At 41.1% G+C, this 21,920-nt stretch overlaps 1 long non-coding RNA gene across 1 annotated transcript; it reads left to right on the plus strand.

Annotated features, from left to right (window-relative positions):
- The first annotated feature begins 254 nt into the window (after nt 1-254).
- Nucleotides 255-20,542, plus strand: LOC129709686 (uncharacterized). Its single transcript, XR_008725542.1, has 3 exons — nt 255-1,466; nt 13,937-14,023; nt 17,698-20,542. It is a non-coding gene; the product is annotated as an uncharacterized LOC129709686 (long non-coding RNA).
- Nucleotides 20,543-21,920: the final 1,378 nt, after the last annotated feature.

A 21,920-nucleotide genomic window follows, 5' to 3' on the forward strand; every position in this document is an offset into this window, starting at 1 on the left:
AATACTTGATCTCTTTAGCCTGTATAACTATATCTAACCTCATGCATAGGAGAGGATTAGATGGATATGGGCCACATGTGGGCAACTGGGACTAGGTTAGATGTGGCATCTTGGTTGGCATTGACGTGTTGGGCTGTTTTTGAAATATAATTTAGTTATATATATAATTTAGTTATAAATATAGTTTTGAAATGTTTCCGTGCTCTGAAATATATTTAATGATTTGGGCCAAATGGCCTCCTTCATTGGCCTAACAAGTGAAATAATGTCTTAATACAGGGTACAGTTATTGGTAGATGTGGTAATATAGTGGTTAAGTTACTGGATGAGTGCCAGAATTCAGGATATTGATCTGGAGAAAGTAGTTCAAATTCCACCATGGCAGCTGAGGAATTTAAATTCAAGTAAGTGAATAAAATTTGCAATGTTCATTTAAGAAATGCAATTTCATAAATGAAATCTATTAAACTATTGAGCTGTTATAAAAACTCATCTGGTTCTACCAGAGAAGGAACCCTGCCATACAATGGCACAGTTGGTAGAGCAGTGGCCTCAACACGAGAGACCTGGGTTCAATCCTGACTTAAGTTGCTCTTGGCGTGGAGTTCGCATGTTCTCCCTGGGTCTACATGGGTTTCCTCTTGGTGTTTTGGTTTCCCCCCACATCCCAAAGACGGCGGGTTTGTGGGTTAATTGGCGTCTATAAATGCCCATGATGAGTGGAGAATTGATGAGAAAGTGGGATAACATAGAGCTGGTGTGAACGGATGATTGATGGTCAGTATGGAGTGTGGCCGAAGGGCCTGTTTCCATGCTGTATCTCTAAACAAAGCTAAACTAAACCTTGTCTCGTTACTGCTTCCTCGGTTCAAGGGAAATTAGTGATGGTCAATAAGTGCTGACATTGGCAGTGATTTCCATATCACAAAATAAATAAAAAGCAAATTGCAGTGATTATCAAAGTAAAACTACTGAAAAAAATCCAGTTATCTAATTTTAGTATGGTCTTCTTTTCCATATTGGATGCATCATAGGGGGTTATACACTGCAGAAGTAGACCTTTCAACCCACCATGTCCACATAGACCACCAAATGCACATTTATCCTAATCCCATTGCATTTGATTTGTCATCTCCCATGCCATGGAGATTGAAGTGGTTTTCCAGATGCTTCTTAAAATGCTGTGAGAGTATATACCTAAACTATTCTCTCAATCATTGCATTCCAGATTCCAACCATCTCTGGATGAAAAAAATCATCCTCAGAACCATTCTAAATGGTTACCTCATTCCATCCAAGGACGTAAGAAATTGCAGAGTGTTGTGGACGTAGCTCGGAGCATCAAGCTAACCAACCTCCCTTCCGTTGACTCCATGTGTACTTCAGGTTGCCTCGGCAAGGCCACCAGCATAATCAAGGACGAGTCTCACCACGGTCACTTCCTATTCTCTCCTATCAGGCAAGAGGTAGGTACAGAAGTGTGAAAACGTATACCAGCAGATTCAGGGATAGTTTCTTCCCAGCTGTTATCAGGCAACTGAACCATCCTATCACCATCGAGAGAGCAGGTCCTGACCTATCATCTACCTCATGGGAGACCCTCAGACTGTCTTTAATTGGACTTTACTGGGTGTTACCCGGCACAACACGTTATTCCTGTTATCCTGTATCTGTACCCTGTGGATGCTGGATTGTAATCATGAATTTTCTTTTTGCTGACTGGATAGCATACAACATAAAGCTTTTCACTGTACCTCAGCACACGTGACAATAATAATCTAAACTAAACATACCTATGAGAGTTTTGGATATGTCTGCCAAAGTTTCCTACACTGTAACCTATCCATGCCTCTCAGAATCTTCCATACCTCTGTCAGGTACTGACCGTCTATCCCCACCCATCACTACTAACGTCCTGCACTTTCGGGAAAATGCACTCAGCTTATTCAGTCTCTCCTCATAACTGAAATACTCCCACCCAGGCAACATCCTGATGAATCTTCACTGCACTTTCTCAGTATAAGTGTGTTCATCATATGCTGTAGTGACCAGAACAACGCACAGTACTCTGGCACTAAGACTACACGCAGCAAAACATATTTGTAGGATATTTAACTATGAAATTATTTTAATATCTGTTTTCTTTTGTCAATTCAACCAAATTCCTGTGATTGTGGTGGGGACGATCGCACCACAGTTTAGCTGGTGGAGGACGGTCCAACCATAGAGAACTGCTCCAGCAGTTCCAAATTAAACTGTACAAACATAGACATTCCATTGCTGCTGTCAGTTTTATGGTGTAAAAGCAAGTGAATACTGATTGTTTCATGATGTGTGCAACCATTACACCCAGGCAAGACTGTGCCGGATGCTTATTTTAGTTTCTGTAACTGTGACATTTTTGGCATTGGCATTACACTTTGTGTGGTCAAACATGAGATCTGTGAAGAATTGAACAAACTTTCCTCAGATTTGAAAAAGAAACACACACAGCAGGATCCAAGGGCTAATTTCCAGTTTAACTGTTTGGTGTGAATGGGATGGAGACAGCCTCAAAAGGAGCCCATTGTAAATGCAAGTGAAGGAGAGCCGTGGAAACACTCTGCAGGTTCAACAGTTCTGCTGGAAAAAACATCTTGGAATAACTTACCAGCACTTTCTGTTCATTGTCACGGCACAAGCCGACTTGTTCTGGCTTCGCTTTTCACTAAATCTGCAGTTGGTTCAATAATCACTAGATGGCACCAGATTCTTTCATTTGAAGAGTAATTGTGACAACTGCTGCGCTGAAGATTTGTCCCCATTATAAGTAAGATTATGAGCTCTATCATTGGGAAAATATTACCAAGCGGGCAGAGTGAAACATTCAAGGATGTGCTCAAAGCCTCCTTGACAAAATACAGCATCCTTACATTACTTTGGTAATCCCTGGCCTACGACTGACAGGGAGACGCACACTCGGCCGTGGCAATTCCTCCTCATATCCTTTCTAAAGGTATGTCCTTTTATTCTGAGGCTGCGCCCTCTAGTCCCAGACTCTCCCACCAGTGGAGACATCCTCTCCAGATCCATTCTGTCCAGGTCTTTCACTATCCGGTAAGTTTCAATGAGGTCCCTCCTCATCTAAACTCCCACGGGTACATGCCCAGTGCAGTCAAGCACCCACCACCCAATCATCCTCGTGATCATTCTCATAAAACTCCTCCGGATCCTCTCCAATGCCAGCGTATCCTTCCTCAGATATGGGGCCCAAAACTGCTCACAATAATCCAAATGCAGTCTGACCAGTGCCTTCTAAAGCCTCAGCATTATATCCCTGTTTTTATGTTCTAGTCCCCTTGAAATAAATGCTGGCATTGCATTTGCCTTCCTTACTACCAATTCAACTTGCAAATTAACCTTTTGGGAATCCTGCACCAGCACTCCCAAGTCCCTTTGCACCTCTGATTTCTGAATCTTCTCCCCATTTATAAAATAGTCTGTGCCTTTATTCTCGCAACCATAGTGCATGACCGCACACTTTGCTACACTGTATTCCATCTGCCACTTCTTTGCCCATTCTCCCACCCAGTCCAAGTCCTTCTGCAGACTCCCTGATTCCTCAACGCTACCGGCCCCTCCAGCTATAGAACGAGAACGTAGAGTTCATACCTAGGGAGTGCAAGTCCTAGTGCCAGACAGAGAGTGGCACCTCACAAACTACCCGCCACTGCCCTCTCTCAAACCCAGCTGTTGCTACCCCATCTGTGGAAGAGTCTGTGTTTCCCACGTTAGCCTCATCAATTAGAACCAACTAAACCAGAATGGGAAGGAAGACTCCCTTGATCTTGAGAGTCTGCCTAAGAAGAAAAAATAATTCAAAGATAGGTCTCCCTTTCTGTGGTGTCTTTACAGTTCCTTTCAACGTGTCTCTGGATGACTTACAACCAATGAAGTAGTTTGGACGTGTAGCCACTGTGGTTATTTGAATACTGTAAACCTGTAGCAGGGAGATGGTGAATATAAGCCAAGATGTTGGATCAATGTTGACCCATGATCCATGCAAAAATCACACCTAATAGCTGTTTCCGTACAATTATGACCTGGGCTCGATTGCAGAACAAATGACTTAATGAGTGTCTCTTCATATTGGTATTGATCTATTGTTGATATGTGTACCATTACTAAAAATGTATTTGTGTGGTATCCAGCCCATTTATACTATACATGATTCCAATCAAGCCATGCTTGTACAATAGGGTGTGCAATGAGAAAACTCCAGAGTGCACAATGTTGTCTTACAACACTAGAGTGTACAATTACAGAGAAAGTGCAGGTGAAAAAGGAGCAAAGGCCGCAATGAGAGCTGTGGACTACACTGATAGCTTATGAGAGGATTCTTCAGTATTGTGATGACAGTGGGGAAGTCGCTGTTCCTGAATCTTATCGCACTTGCTGTCAAGCTTTTGTATCTACTGCCCAACAGGAGAGCTGAGAAGAATGAATGACCAGAGTCTAAATGGTCTTTGATCATGTTGGCTGCTTTCCCAAGGCGATGTGAAGTGTAGATCAAGGCGATGAGGTTAAGCGGGCATGTATAATGGACTGGGCTACATCCACAATTCGCTGCAATTTTTTTGTGGTCTTGGGCAAAGCTGTTCCCAAACCAATTTGTGATTCATCTCGATAGGAAACTTACTACGATGCATTTGTAGAAGTTTGGAAGAGTCATTGGAGATACACCAAACTTCCTTAGTGTTCTGAGGAAGGAGAGGCATTGGAGTGTTTGCTTGGCCATAGCTTTAGTGTAGTTGGTCCAGGACAAATTATTGGTGATATTTAGCCGTGGAATTTGAAGCTCTTGACCATCTCCACTTAAACATCATTAATGCTGACTGGGGTATGTACACCACCTCTATTTCCTAAATTGAATAACTTGCTTCTTTGTCTTGCTGACATTAATGGAGAGATTTTAGTCTTGAAACTAAAGTCTCTATCTCCTTCCTGTATTCCAACGTGTCACTGTTTGAGATCTGGCCCACAACAGCTGCAAACCTGTAGATAGAGCTAGAGCAGAATTTGGAGTGTCTGGGACTGGCTGAATGCATCTGTCTCCTCTCCAGTGAGATCCACACCAGATTCCCAATGCCAGGAGACACAATATAACCCATGCTGTTATTTCTCCCTGTAACACCAAAATCTTCATCCCTCTCAGTACCAGTCTCGGAGGTGGTGCTGTGGGGTGACAGATACAGTGGGATGTAGTGCTCATCATTGTTGCCATCCTGTTGCTGCTGCTGCCTTATCTCAAATGACCCGTCCCTGCTTCTCCCCTTCCTCTGCTACCCCTACATTCTTCTTGTTTCACCTTCTCCTCCTCGTAAGTAATGTGTTCTTTCCTGGCATCTCATTTAGAGAAAACAGATGGTAGTTGTACTTGTAAGCTGCAGTAAAAACATGACCATGTTGATGCAGCCTCACGGAGGGTAATGATGGTGTGTACGGTGACCAAATTGAAGTGGATGCAGTAATCAGGATGTGGCTTTGTAGGTGAGCAAAGCCAACAGATCATGAGTGACTAGGGAAGAACTGCAGATGCTGGTTTAAATTGAATTCATGAATTTTAAGAAGTTTATTGGCCAAGTATTCACATACAAGAAATTGAAGGTAGACACAAAATGCTGGAGTAACCCAGTAGGACAGGCAGCATGAATGACTGTAGGTGCAGCTGTTGTTGGGACTTGGTGCCCATTCTCAGGATGGTCTCCACCATCCCAGTTTAGGTATGGACTATTATGCAGGTGGTCTCCATCTACATTCTCCCTATTTTTGTCTGAATGCAGCAGATGAAGGATTAAAACAAAATTACACATTGAAAGGCTAAGTCCATTTCAAAGAGTAGTTTTGTGTGTGTGTGTGTGTGTGTGGGTGTGTGTGTGTGTGTGTGTGTGTGTGTGTGTGTGTGTGTGTGTGTGTGTGTGTGTGTGTGTGTGTGTGTGCACTTGTGTCTCTGTTTATGTGTGTGCATTTATGTGTATGCATGCATGTGTGATATATGTGTCTCTGCATATATTTGTGGTATATGTGTTTTGTATGCATGTATGAGTAGTGTGTGCATTAAATGTGTGTGTTCATGCATGTGTGGTGTGGTGTGTGTGTATCATGCTTGTGTGCATGTACACATCTATGTGTGGAGTGTGTGTATCTATCATGTGCGTGTATGTATGCGTATGTGCATGTGTGAATGTGTTTGTAGATGAGCTGTATTCAACTGTTGCATAGCTTGCCATCACATATCTTGTCAGATCATAAATTTCCCCCCTGCATCTCTCCACAGTTCTGGATTGCCTCTGTGGAGAGAGTGCGTTGGTCACCTCCTGCTGTGCTCTTCCATTCACATCGTTGAATAATTTTCATCTGTGAGGTCCCTTTGCCTATTTAGTCCTATTTAAATATGCAATTCTTGATGCAAACACTCTGGTTATATTATTAAACAATTTCATGTGATCTTTTGCTGGAAACCTTAGTGGGTGATGGTTTTAGATGCAACATCCACACTGCATCAAATAAGAATGAAAGCTGAAATTTATCGGTAAATTTTGTTTAGTGAGATTGAGTGAAGAATGAATTTTGCTGATGTCAACAGTCCTTGTTTCTCCTCAATGCAAAAATATATTTTTAACTCTCAGACTTCTCAGTTTAACATTCCAATAAACAGATGGGCATCACCTCTGGCAGTGTAGCGCTCCCTGACTACTAAATTGCTGCACTAACCTAGAATTTTGCATTTAAGTCTCAGGAATGTGGCTTGAACCCGCAACCTTTTACCTCAGAAACCAAAGTGTTATGAACTGAACTACTGCCATGCTTCCCGTTAGAGCGCTCATAAATATGCACCAAAATACAATGGCAATTTCCTTCATTGTCTGTAATAGTTCATAAATTGCATATTTAAAGTGGTTCTGGGCAAGAGTCCCGATCCAACTCCCAGTGAGGTTTAAAGCCAAAAGTTGATTTCACATGTCACAAGGGATGCACATAAATAAACGTGTGAGGACTGAAGAATGGAAAATATCTTTTTGTTTTTGATTTGATTGATATCGGTATTGAAATGTCTGAATTTAGCTTTAAGTCTTATGGGTTCCATTAGAACTTGGAGTTGCTGATCAACAGCAAGATTCTTGCCATTGCTGCCTGACCCACTGAATTACTCCAGCAATTTGTGTCTATCACCACCACAGGACTTGGCAACAGTTACAACTGGGTTCCAGCTTTGATTCTAGAGTGGGAGGCAGGGCATTGCTGAGTCCAGCGACCCTTCCAAAGAGCGTTCCCTCATCGGAGTTCAGAAATATGAAAAAGTGATTTATTCAGAGCAGATTTAATAGGGTAGATGCCTCCGCTCTTTAGGGAATCTAAATGCTCTACATGGCATAATTTCAGAATCTGATGTCATCCTTGTAACATGGACGTCTTCTGTCAAAAATGTATGAATGTTTGTAAACTTCTATCCAAATAGAGTTGTAGAGGCTGTGTGATTGGAAACAATTAAGCTGAGGCTAATTTTTGAAATAAAAAAGAATTGAGGGTTATTGCAATCAGGCAGGAAAATGGAGTTGGCTAAGATCAGATCAAACTGAATGGTGGATCAAATTCAAGGGGCTAAAATTGACTACTTCTGCTTCTATTTCTGATGTCCCGAAGTGTTGGCATATTTGAGTGTTGGGTAGCAATGAATATGTTGCCACATTTCTCACATAACATGCTGATTCCCACTGGCACACAAAGAATGTGTGAAAATTGTAGATTCTTTACAAAAAAGAAAATAGTTGAGGGATAGAAATCCCATGTGGTGCACTCTCTGGGATTGCTAGCTCCTGATGTGGACAGATGAATTGCAATGACAGAGATCAATAGACATATCCTGTTTTAAACCTCCCAGGGTAGAAACGAGGAGAGAGAGAACATTTTGATCAGAGCAAGAATAAGCTCACCCCTAAACACAGACTTTGGCTGTTGGGCTTCCATCTACAACTGGCTTCTGGGTGATTTGACTAGAAGACCAGTCAGTTAGAATTGGTTATAGCATTCCTTCCATCCTGACCTTCAACACTAAGTCTCCCTCAGAGTTGTGTGCTCCGTCCCTCGCTCTATTCCCTATACACCCATGATAGTGCAGCCATGACAATGCCAACCCGATCTTTAAATTTGCCAGTGATGCCCGCACTGTTGTCAGCCTGATCTATGAAGCCCATCATGGAGAACAGCTAGCTACTTGTGTGTAGCATCTCTTTGCTCTTGGAGAACTGTGAGCCACCGATGGATAACAATCATTGGGTCCAATCTGCTCATGAGTAGCACCCATTTGCTCTTCTAGGAGATCGAGCTAACAATGCTTTTACCTTGCTGCCGCATGGGGTAGCATAGTCCAGACTTCAGGCTGCATTGGAGACATCACAGAGGCAGGAAGGCTTGGCATGGCCTCCATCTTGCTTGTCATCTTCTCCAATAACATTATGATGGGATTGACACCAAGGCTTTGCAGGGAAGTGATCTCCAGAAGGAGGTGATGGTCTCCTGGCTCCTCACAATATGCTGCAAGGGAGGTGGTGAACAGTCATCATCACCAATCACCAGCATTTCAAGAAAGCATCCTAATTATGGCTCTTGTCTAAGTCCTCTGGGACTGGCTGAATACTTGTGCATGTTCACAAGGATTCTCTTGAATTTTTAGAGAAAATACTCTGACAGGATGTGCCTGGTATGGTAACTTAGTTTAGAGATACAGCGTAGAAACAGGCCCTTTGGCCCACCGAGTTCACACCGACCGTCGATCCACGTACGCAAGTTCTACATTGTCTCACTTTTGCATCCTAAACACGCGGGGCAATTTACAGAAGCCAATTAAGCCACAAGCCTGCATGTCTTTGGAAAGTGGGAGGAAACTAGAACACCCGGAGAAAACCCATATGGTCACAGGGAGAATGTACAAACTCTGCATAGACAACACTCGTAGTCAGGATGGAACCTGGGTCTCGGGTGCTGTGAGGCAGCAGCTCTAACTCTGCTCTCAACATCCTCGACCAGTAGAAAATCCATTACAGGCTCTTCTCTTCCTTCCATCCAGTCCATCTTCAGGGTGCATCACATCAGGAAGGATGGAAATATCATCAAGGATGATTGCTACCCTGGCCATTCCTTTTTTCTCTCCTCTCCCTTTGGAGAAGATACAGGAGCTTGAAGGCCCGGCTATTCCGCCTTGAGAATTAAAGGTCGTTGTTTAAGGAAGGAGATGAGAAGACATTTCTTTAGTCAGAGGGTGGTGAATCTGTGGAATTCTTTGCCACAGAAGGCGGTGGAGGGCGTCAATTGATATTTTTTAAGGCAGAGATAGGTAGATTCTTGATTCGTATGGGGGTCAGAGGTTATGGGGAGAAGGCAGGAGAATGGGGTTAGGAGGGAGAGATAGATCAGCCGGTAGACTTGATAGGCCGAATGGCCTAATTGTACTGCGATTCCTTATGACCTTAAGAATAGCTTTCTCCCTGAGGCTTTCGCCTCATGAGCCAATCACCTCTTTAACACCCCTTTGCCGCAGGGCTGACACAGACTCTTACGCTTAAATCTACTTCAGTGTTTGTTCTGTTATTGCACTTTAATCTTATTTTGCATTCTGATTCCCACCGCCACGGAAAGAATGTGTGATATACCACTCAGATTTTGCACTACAATCTTGTCCCATTCTGCTATTTTGAACTCATCGTCGTATTTCTAGTTATATTTGTCATTAGTGTATGTTCACTCTGAGCTTCATGTGAATGAGGAATTTCTTTGCAACCTGGTACATGTATCAAAATGAACTGAAGATAGACACAAAAAGCTGGATTAACTCAGCAAGTCAGGTAGCATATCTGGAGAAAAGGAATAGGTGATGTTTCGGGTCGAGACCCTTCTTCAGTCTGATGTTATAAGTAATAGGAGCAGAATAAGGTCATTCGGCCCATCAAGTCTACTCCACCACTCTCGACCCGAAACGTCACCTATTCCTTTTCTCCAGAGATGCTGTATGACCCGCTGAATTACTCCAGATGTTGGTGTCTGACTTCAGTTTAAACCAGCATCTGCAATTCCTTCCAACATATGACAATGAACTAATCTTTGATCTGAAATGGACCAATATAGGACCTTGAATTTTTGGGAAGAACAAGAGAAAAGAAATAACAGCTGCTGTGGTCCAAACTTTTAGTGAAGCAGGTGTCAGTCATCACATCATTGATGTGAATACACCATTGTTAAAGTTACTCAGAATTGTCTTTAGTGTTAATTTTTGGGAGATTCAAACTGCCTATTAATCTTACTTCAACCATAATGTTGGCAAGAATTTCTGTTTTTAACGTTTGTCAGCAGGAATTTGGAAATTGCAGGGCAGAAAGTTTAACAGACGCCGGATCTGGCTCTTTAAATGAAGACTGGTATTGTCAAATGAACAGCCAGTCTTGGTTTGATTCCAAAACGCACTGGTTTATGCCACAAAAATGCTGGGAGTTTACAACTAAAATAAATGTTAAAGTAAGTAAAATAGACAGACAAAATGAAAACCCTAATCTCCTGGATTGCAATTGAAGGTTTTTGAAGGAATTGACGGAAAACACACACAGTCTGGTAGCCAGTCCTGCCCTGTTCTCAGCAGTGAGGTGCACAGCGGTAGAGTTGCTGCCATACAGTGCCAGAGACCCAGGTTCGATCCAGACCACGGATGCTGCCTTTACGGAGTCTGAACATTCTCCCTATGACTGGTTTCCTCCCACATTGCAAAGACGTGCAGGTTTGTAGGTTAATTGGCTTCTGCAACTTGTCCATAGTGTGCAGAACAGAACTACTGTACCAGTGATCACTGGTGTGCAGAAGGGCCCGTTTCCACGCTGTATCTCTAAACTAAACTAAACTAATAAGTCTGCAATAATTTTCTACTGGTTTAACAACCAAATTAAAATACAAAGTGTTGGAGGAATTAAATCAGTCTGAAGGGTCCCGACCCAAAATGTCCTTCACATATGCTGCCTAACATGCTGTTGTCATAAGGGAATATCCTATTCTCTTCACATATGTTGCCTCACCCGCAGAGTTCTTCCTGCCATCAATTTGATTTTGTTTAAGATTCCAGCATCTGCGGTTCCTTGTGTCTCCATCTCACAACCATATTATTTGGCTTGGAGTTACCATTATTGCCAATTTGCTGGTGGATTGAGACTCAATCTTCAAAGCCTGTGGTCTTGATTTTCTTAAAAGATTAATTTCTATCATTAGCAACTGGAACATGCCTAATTGGGATTTTTGCTTTGAGCCTCTCTCCATTTGCTTTAAGCCTCTCTCCATTGCCGATACATAAGACTGAATGTCATGACCTGCAAGTCTGATCTAACCTTCGTGCAATTTTCTCAAAGCATTTTATTCAGTTTCTACGATTTAAATGTCAAGGGATTTAGACGTTGCTGCCAGTGCAAGCATTTATTAGGCATCCCTCTTTGTTTCTGCATCAAAGATGGAATTAAGAGTCAGCTACATTGCAGGGTGTGGAGTCATCTACTACCCTAACCATGTGTGGGTAACAGATTTTTTGTCCCCCTGTAAGCCACTAGCAAACAAGTGTTTTTATGACAATCTGGTAAATTGGTGGTTACCATTACAATAGCTGGTATTTTTTTTTCTAATTCCTGATGTACTTAACTATTTAAAATTAAAACCCCTGTCTACATAGTGAGAAAAAATGGTCTAAAACTGTGTTTAGCAACTGTGCTAACAATATTGTATTGTTCTCTTATATCTTATAGGTCATTTGTCATCTGCCTTGATTATCATATCAGATCAAAATTTCTAGACTGCTACAATAACCAAGAATAGTCTTATCAGATTAATATGAAAGTTAGCCAGTTTGTGGCTTGAGACTGCTACAATAACCAAGGTTAGGCCAACTTTGAGTCTTACAATTATGGCCCGTACAACACAAAGGCATTGAATTAATAGGAAAGGAGTAGAGGGTCAGTCTAGCCAGGAAAATTAGTGGCATTAGGTACTACCTAACGAGGCTCTGTGGAAGTTATGTTGCAGCTGTACAATATATTGGTTAGGCACTGACCACAACACAACAATCTTGTGCAGTATTGATCAATGCATCACAGTCATTGGTATTCTTATTCAGGTGAGATATTAAACTAAGGCCCTGAGTACGCTTAAAGGTGAATGTAATAGACAGAGTGGATATTACTCCTGCTGCCAATATTAATCCCTCAATTTATACTTTAAAATAGCTGTTTGCAATTATAATGTAATTTGTAGGAGCTGATGTGCACACATTAGCTTCCATGTTATCGACATGGCAATACTGACTATGCTTTAAAATTGGCAGCAAGCATTTTTGGATGTTACATAGAAAATAGGTGCATGAGGAGGCCATTTTGCCCTACGAGCCAGCACCTCCATTCATTGTGATCATGGCTGATCGTCCCCAATCAATAACCCGTGCCTGCCTTCTCCCCATACCCCTTGATTCCACTAGCCCCTAGAGCTCCATCTAACTCTGTGTTCTGAAAGTTTAATTGTATCTCTCTCTGCAAAATGTATTTCCATTGGAGCTTTTGACCATTGGTGTTCCAATAACTTTCCCAAATGTCTACATGTGAGATTCATGCCCATTCCAAAGACATTTGGCATTAGTGGGCAACACAGCTGGACCCTTTTATGTTCCAGCATGACAAATTCAGATGGTTATCATGATCTGGAGCAGGAATTCCATTTCTTTTCCATTACTCCCAGCAAAAAGATGCAACGTGGGCGTCACCAGCAAGATGATCAGAGAGGTTGGCGGTGCTTTACCGTCTTGGACTGTCAAGGTCCAGGTGACAAATGTGATACTCACAACTGGGCTGAGAGTCCAAATATAACCCCTGAGATCCAAGACCCAGAATCAACCAGGATTCAAGCTCAGGATCGTCTGGTCCGAGTGACAATTACATATGTTACTCTGTCACTGGAATATGTATCTGTACAACTGGAAACTGAGTCGCAATGGATTATGGCCCAAGCATAATATTATTCACAAGGCAACAAATTATAACTCATCATTATTCCAAAAAGTAGTAGTTCAGGTATAAGGATTGATTTAGATTTTGAGGTATTTTAGTTTAGAGATACAGACGTGGAAACAGACCTCTCACCCATTCACACTAGTTCTCTGTTTTCCCCACATTTTCATCCACTCCCTACATATTAATAGCAAATCTGCAATGGACAATTAACCCACAAACCGGCATGTCTTTTGGATGTGGGAGGAAATCAGAGCCGCGATCACGGGGAGAACTTGCAAACTCCAAACAGACAGCGCTTGAGGTTGGGTTCAAACCCGGGTCTCTGGCGCAGTGAGACAGCAGCTTTACCAGCTGTGCCACAGATTTAAAAACCTTAGGATTCACTCCCTTCTTCTGCTGAAAGCTGTGCTCATTATGGTATAATTCTATGAAGACCAGTAATCTCCCCAAGTCAGCATTCTACATAGTTGATCCAATATAGTCTACAACATAGTCTGTTGTGCCAAGGTGGACCATGACACTCTCTGTGCCAATCTTTACAGCAGGAGTGAAGTTGGAATTGTTAGGAATTGGAAACCTGGTGTCGGCGACCCCTCCCCAAAGATACTGATGCTGGATACAGTGGCCAGCATGGCTCCATTAACAAAATGTGCAGTTATCCAATAAGCCACCTGAAGGTGCTGCTGCTCAATAAAGCATGTGAGCTGGACAAACGTCATGAAAACTACCCAACTGCAGCTAGATTAACAGTCCTCCAATCAAGTTCTCCTTTCTAGGTGTTTTATGACATTGCAATGTGCGGCTTAGTAACTTCAAGCTCATCTTTTTCTTGATTTTTATGATTTGTTCCTCTTTATTAATTATTATTTTAGCTACTGCTCCGAATGTGATCTGAATCCCATCCTTTAAAGTTATCATTGGCTGTGGAAACTCAAGAAACCGTGTCAGGACAATGTGGGGTGAGTAAACTACACCATGCTCCAGAATAGATTATTCCTTTATAACCAAACATCCTATAGCAGAGCAAGATAGTCCATGACGAAAAAGCCATGGTAGGGTCATGGGTAATCTTTAGCGCCATTTCCGTAACCGGCTTCCGTCCCCGCTCTAGTATCTTTGCTTTGGTCATGAAATCTTCATACACAAACCATCTTTTTGTTTCTCAGCTGCAGGTGATCATTTTGATATTCCTTCCTAGTCTCCCTTATTAACTTTGAACGTACAAAATAACATCAGTCTTTTCCTTTGTGGAATCGGTGACTATGAGTCATACAGTATGCCACACATCTAATGTCACATCTTCACACTTCACATCAAACACTGGCGGCAACAGTTTCTAAAACATAGGTTATTTAGTGCTAAAAAAAAGTACAAAGCTAAAGCATTTTAGTGCTAAAAAAGTACAAAGCTAAAGCATTTATCAGTAGGATACAGTGTAGGAAGTGAGAGCACAGAAATAACTATTAAGATGCTGCCTTCCCCACCTCATGCAAGATGAAGTTCAGGTCTCCAAATCTCACACTCTTTCTATTTTGCTTTAGAACACGTCAAGTTAAGTTGATGGACTAAAATGTCAGAGCAACTCAGTGGGTCAGGCAGCATTTCTGGAGAACAAACTTGTGCGGCATGGTGGCACAGCAGTAGATTTGCTGTTTTGCAACGCTTGTAGCTCTAGAGACCCAGGTTTGATCCTGACTACGGGTGTTGTCTGTACGGGCATATACGTTCTCCCCGTGACCACATGGGTTTGGTCTGAGATCTTCGGTTTCCTCCCACACTCCAAAGATGTACAGGTTTGCAGGTTAATTGGCTTGATATAAATGTAAATTGTCCCTAGCATGTATAGGGCAGTGTTAATGTGTGGTCGTTGCGGACTCAGTTGGCTGAAGGACCTATTTCCACACTGTGTCTCTAAACTAAACTAAACTAAACTAAACCTGATGGTTGTAGGAAAGCAACTATTCCTGAACCTGGTGTTAGGTATTCTGGGTTCTGTACCAGATGATAGCAGCAAGAAGAGTGGAGATCTTTGAAAATAAATGCACCTTGCTGAGGCAACATCTGATATAGATGCTTTTGATAATGAGGAGGGTGGTGCCTGTGAGGAACTGGGCTGAGTCCATTACTTTCTAGAGCCTCTTACATTCCTGTTACAGCAATTCCAATGTAGAGGAATGCAATGTACCAGGCCATGATGCAACCAGCCACAAAACCTTTGGTTTCGTGTCACTAAACATATAGTGATATGAAGCCAAAAGAGGGTTGTGCTGAAGACATGAAGAAAGTGTTAGCATACCTCAATAGAATACTTCAATGAAACTCCTTGTGAGTGAGATGACCAGCAATTTTGCTCCACTATTACAAAGTCTAGTCACAGTTATGGCACATGTGAGTAATGGATCATCCTGATTAAAGCCTTTAGCTGCGATTGTCCCAACTTGTATGAGCACCACCAGGAAACTCCTTCATTGACCTTAACACCATTGACTTTTAACACCACCAAAGAATATTGGGATGTTTGCCACATGGATGAGCTATTCGCACAAGCTCTCTGCAAGAACAGCCTGCTTTAACAGGGTTTATTGCTTCGCTGTGAAGGTACCTGGATGTGTCTCTCGCACTGGCATCTAAGATGGACCAGTCTAACAGTTCATCAATGATAGTAATGACACAAAGAATATAGTTAGCACTCAAGAAAGAAATGAAGCCGGAGATTAAATATGGATTGAATCAATTGCTATGTGAAAATTCATTCAAGCATCGGGGAATTAAAAGTGAGCAGAAGTTTAATTTATTCCAACCACCCAACTCCTGCTTTCTTACCTTGAATGGTCTTAAATAAGTGTGAGAGTGCCTATTATAAGTGGGAAGAATTTCATGAATTCAACTGTGCTCCAATACCTCAGGCAGTTCTTGTGTGAGCTTAGCCGGCAGACTGCCACGCACGTTCAGGTGTAGCAACTAATGGCCGTGCACACAGACATTTTAGAAGGGGCTATTGAATAATAATCGAGAGAGACAGAAGAATGCTTGCTGCATTTTGTCCTCTCTAAAATCCAGGAGACCACCATCATTGCGAGCACAACCGACTAATTTTGCAACCAGGTTTTTCCTGGTTTAATTGACTAAGCCCAATGGAATTGGGAATTCCATTCATTCTGGGAGGTGTACCAATTAATATAGTAAGTACATCCATAAATCAACAAGCCTCTACCAAGCAGAAACTGGGAACCAGAGCCAGAGCCCAGGATGGTAACGCAACTGTTACCCAGCGAATGGTCTTGCCACATGCTTGTAATTATAATGTTTTCATACTTCAGACTGGGTGGCTGAATTTTTCAATTTCCACACCTGCTGGGCTCATGGTGTGTTGCATTCACTTAAATGAACAGAAAAATCACAGGCAAAGGGACTGAGATGCTGGCCAATAAGTTTTCATCAAGCCACATCAATGAAAGTCAGGAACAATGGACTGAATTGAATGACATAAGAGGCAATTGTTATGTTACGGACAGAAATATGCTTAAATCCAACATTTTAGTAGAATTAATGACCCAACTCTCATTCACCCATTGACTTCACAAGAAAGAAAATGGCTATTTAAAAAGGTCAAACAACTTTACCACACACTCAGTTCTCTCATTAAGTCATTACCATCTGTAAAGCATAAATATAGTAAGAATAGATTCATGGAGAATTGGAATCTAAGATGTGGGCAGCTGAAGTGGGAGATTTTCTGGTTGCAGGAAATGTAGAAGAAGGCCAGACCTGCATTGATGTGAGAATATGTTTCAATATGCTTTTCCTTCCCTGATAATCAAAACGTTATAAGAAAATAAACCATGGTCATCTTAGATTGCTGAAACCCTGCATCTGTGTATAAGACGCACCTTGGTGAGCAGGAGAAAGATTAATGGATGTATTAGTGACGGAGCATCTGCCAGAACCATTTATGCTTTCTGGATCTGTTCCAAGATCTGATGTACATTTATGAGGATTTGTTTTCTAGCTCTGGCATTTTTGCTTCTTGGAACATTCAGTTTAACTGTTCAAGGCCCAAATTCAATCTACACTCCCAAAACTACCCCTATCCTATCCTGGCATCAAGTTCCCCTTCGCCGGCTCCACCTTTGCTGAACTGCGATCGTCTGCAGTGATAGTTATTCTTGTAGAGATTTAAACTTGGGCTAGGAATTCAGGTGGTGAATCTGTGGAATTCTTTGTCACTGAAGGCTGTGGAGATCAAGTCAATGGATATTCTTAAGGCAGAGATAGATAGATTCTTGATTAGTAAGGATGCCACGGGTTATGGGAAGAAGGCAGGAGAGTGGGTTTAAGAGGAAGAGATAGATTAGCCATGATTGAATCTCAGGAGCCACTAAAATTAAACAGTTAACAGCAGCGCAATGCACGGGTGGCATAGTGGCTCAGCGGTAGAGCTGTTGCATAGATACCACCGGGTAGCGCTTCGATGGCAGCTTCGTCGACAGTCTGTCTGCCCTTTACGTCTTTTCTTTGTTATTTTTATTGTGTTTAAAAAGTATGTGTTAATGTTCTCTAGTTTGTTTTATGTGGGGGGTGGGTGGGGGAAACATATTTACAATCTCTTGCCGGATACGCGATTGTTTTCCAGATCGTATCTCCGGTTGCTCTGCGGCCTAACATCGTGGTGCTGGAGGCCTTTCTTTGACTGACTGACTTTGAGCCCCACCACGGAGCGTGGACTTACCATCAGAGCCAAATCCTTGACTGGGACGCTCCAACGCTGCGGACTTTAACATCAAGGAGCTTGCAGTCTCAGGTAAGAGACCGACGTCAGGAAGCTCCAAAACTGCACGACATCCGACTAGCCCTGACCCGGGGTAGATCACCTGACGCGGGAGAGCTGAGATTCCCCCCCGATGCAGTGGCTTGATCGCCCTGATGAGGAAGGCCCGCCGCCAGCTACAGGAGTAAGATCGTCCCGTCAACGCAAGGTTTGAGGCCCCCGACCGCTGGAGGACAAAGAAGGGAAAGATTGAACTTTTTTGCCTTCCATCACAGTGATGAATGTGGAGGAGTCACAGTGGAGGATGCTTATGTTAAAATGTATTTTATGTGTTCTGTTGTTTTTTATTGGTATGACTGTATGACAAATCAAATTCCTCGTATGTTGCAAAACATACTTGGCTGATGAAGTATAATTATTATGATTATGATTATGATAACAATGCCAGAGACCATTTGATCAGATAGAGTGCCAATACTTATATAAAGTACTACAAAAATTTAACATGGGAGAGAATGTTATAACATGGGTAAAATTATTATATGATAAACCGATGGCAAGAATTTTAACTAATAACATGTTATCTCAAAAATTTCAACTATCATGGGGAAATAGGCAGAGATGTGCATTATCACCCTTGCTATTTACCCTTATGATAGAACCCCTGGCTGAAAGTATAAGAATTCATCCGAATATTCAGGGCTATAATACCAGGGACTCAAAGAATAAAATCTCATTATATGCAGACGATATACTTTTATATATTACAAAGTCACAAACGAGCATACCAAATGTATTAAACTTAATAGAGAAATTTGGGTCTTTTTCTGGATAAATAAACTGGAATAAAAGTGAAATCATGACATTAAAACCTCAAGAACCTCAAGAACCTACACACTTATTGAAGTTCCCCTTTAAAATCGCAACAGAAAAATTTAAATATTTGGGTATTCAGATTACTAGAAAATATAAAGCATTATTCAACGCTAATTTCATACCTTTATTAAATAAACTTAATACGCTGATTACATTTTGGAACACACTTCCCTTATTATTAGGTAGAATAAATTCAATAAAAATGATCTTCCTACCACAATTACTGTACCTATTTCAGTCTATACCGGTATATATACCAAAATATTTTTTTTTAAATTACTCTAATATTACTAATTATATTTGGGACTAGAGATCACATAGAATCACAAAAAAACACTTATGTAAACCAAAAGAGGTCGGGGGACTTTCACTTCCGAATTTTATGTATTATTACTGGGCAGTGCATATTAAGAATATGATTTATTGGTTGGATAGTTCTACCCAACAGACAGAATGGATAAAAATGGAGAAAGAGGATTGCCATCCTTGTAATATAGGAACGATCCTCTTCTCCCCAAAAAAACTGAATAACACAATATATAAGAAGAACCCAATTATATATGGTACAATAAGAATTTGGAAACAAATAAAATTATCATTAAAATTAAGAAATCTATCATTGTTAATCCCAGTAACGAATAACCCTTTATTTAAACCATCTCTTATTGATATGATATAACCAATGGGAAAGTCTCGGAATTAGAAGGATCGAGGATATGTACGAAATGGGAAACCTACTATCATTCCAACAACTACAATTAAAATTTAAATTGAAAAACAACCAATATTTTAAATATCTTCAGATTTGCGATTTCATGAAAAAATATATACAAGGATATCAAAAAATAACCTCTGAAGTATTGGAAGAAGCAATGAATATTGAAGCTGACTCACAAAAATTAATATAATATTTATATAATAGTATTCTAAATATAGACCTACCATCGACAGAGGTACTTAGAGAAGAGTGGGAACGGGAACTAATGATAAAAATCTCGAAGGTTACATGGGAAAAATACTTGATATATATTCACAAATCTTCAATTAATGTAAGACATAATCCAAATCAATTTAAAATTGTACATAGATTATATTATTCAAAAACAAGATTGAACAAAGTTTATCCAAATATATTCACCACTTGTGATAAATGTCTAGCCCAAAATGCAACTATAACACACTCCTTAGTTTCCTGCATAAAACTTTATAGATTTTGGAATGATATTTTTGAAATATTTACAAAATTATTCAAGACAAGAATGGAACCTAATACTGAAATGATTATATTTGGCGTAATGGAAGATGGGAATAAATTGAACACATCTCAAAATCTATTCTTTAACTATGGTTTAATAATAGCAAAAAAATGAATACTTAAATTTTGGAAGGGTACATCAATACCAACGCTTAAAATGTGGATTGCAAGTATGTTGGACACCGCTCATCTTGAGGAAACGCGATTCCTCCTAATGGATAAATCAGACCAATTCATAACGAGTTGGTCTCCATTCGTCGTTTTTTTGGAATCATATGGTGCAACACAATTGTAAAAAATAACTGTTTCAGGACTGGACGAGGGTTGGTCAAGATTATAAATAATGATCTCTTTTTTTTCTTTTTTTTTTAATTTTATTTTATTTTTTCTATTTTCTCTTTCTCAACTTTCTTCATTTACTCGTTTTCTTTCTTCACACACTATATATTTCACATCTTTCTATCCTTTACTATCTAACTTATTTTTCTTATTCTAATCTTTTTTCAATGTAACAAAAAAAAAAAGTTGTACATAAAATGTATTATGAAAATATATATTAGGCACTTCGGTGCCATATGACTGTACTTACTTCTAATAAAATTTTGGGTTTTCTTCTCCCTGTGACGGCGTGGGTTTTCTCCGGGTGCTCTGGTTTCACCCCACAGTCCAAACATGTACAGGTTTGTAGGTTACTTGGCTTTGGTAAAGATGTAAATTGTTCCACTGTGGAAGATGCTGTTAGTGTATGGGGTGAGCAGTCAGCATGGACCCAGTGGGCCGAAGGACCTGTTTCCGCGCTGTTTCTCTAAATAAAGTCTAAAGTCTAGAGCTAGTTTAGTTTAGAGATACAGTGCGGAAATAGGCCCTTCGGCCCATCATGTCTGCACCAAACAGTGATCCCCGCATATCACTATCCTACACACACCAGGGGCAATTTACACTTATACCAAGCCAATTTACCTACAAACCTGTACGTCATTGGAGTGTGGGAGGAAATCGAAGATCTCAAAGAAAAGCTATGCGGTCACGGGGAGAACGTACAAACTCCACATAGACAGCACCCGTCTCTGGCACTGCAAGCACTTTTAGGCAGCAACTCTATCGTGCCTGCGAAGAGGTCACCACAGAGAAACAACAGCCCTCATCTGCCCAATAAATATGAAGGATCCAACTGGTAGAGTATCTTAAATGAGTGGAGATAGATATAAGATTAAATATAAAAGATTCACAAGCAATTTTTGATGCACATAGGGATAAAGAACGGTAAAATACAGCATGGGTTTAGTGATTGATCGAAAGATACAGCTTGGAAACAGTCCACTCAGCCCACCGCGTCCACACCCACCAACGATAACCCTGTCCACTCTAGTTCTATGTTAACCAGTTTTCTCATCCATTCCATACACACAAGGGAGAATTTACAGAGACCAATTAACCTACAAATCCACAGATCTTTGGGATGTGGGAGGAAACTGGAACACCCAGTGGAAACTCGAATGTTCATAGGGAGATCATGCAAACTCCACACAGACAGTACCCGAGGTCAGGATCGAGCCCAGGTTTCTGGCACTGCGGGGCAGCAGCTCTACAAGCTGCACCATTGTGCCGCAAATTGAAGTAAATCTGTGCCAACATTTATAGTCAGATGATTGAATGAAAGGCAAATAAAGGGATGTGGGAAAAGAGGACAGCTGTTATTGTAGCTGCCATTCATGAGGAGAATAAATAATGTATTTCACCTGAAGCATTAGCTCTCTTTTTCTTCCCATGGATGCAGCCTGCCCTACTAAGTATTTCCAGCATTTGTCTGTTTTTATTCTAAGCAACATGTGGACTGGTTGGGCCAAGTTTCCCGTTTCAGTTAACTTCTACGTAACCACACATGGAAGAATGTTATCTTGCCGAGAGAACCATGCAAAATCAACTTGGCACCAGAGGCAAATAGGTCATTTCTCAG

Source organism: Leucoraja erinacea, chromosome 26 (genome assembly GCF_028641065.1).
Source record: "Leucoraja erinacea ecotype New England chromosome 26, Leri_hhj_1, whole genome shotgun sequence".
Classification (NCBI taxonomy): domain Eukaryota; kingdom Metazoa; phylum Chordata; class Chondrichthyes; order Rajiformes; family Rajidae; genus Leucoraja; species Leucoraja erinaceus.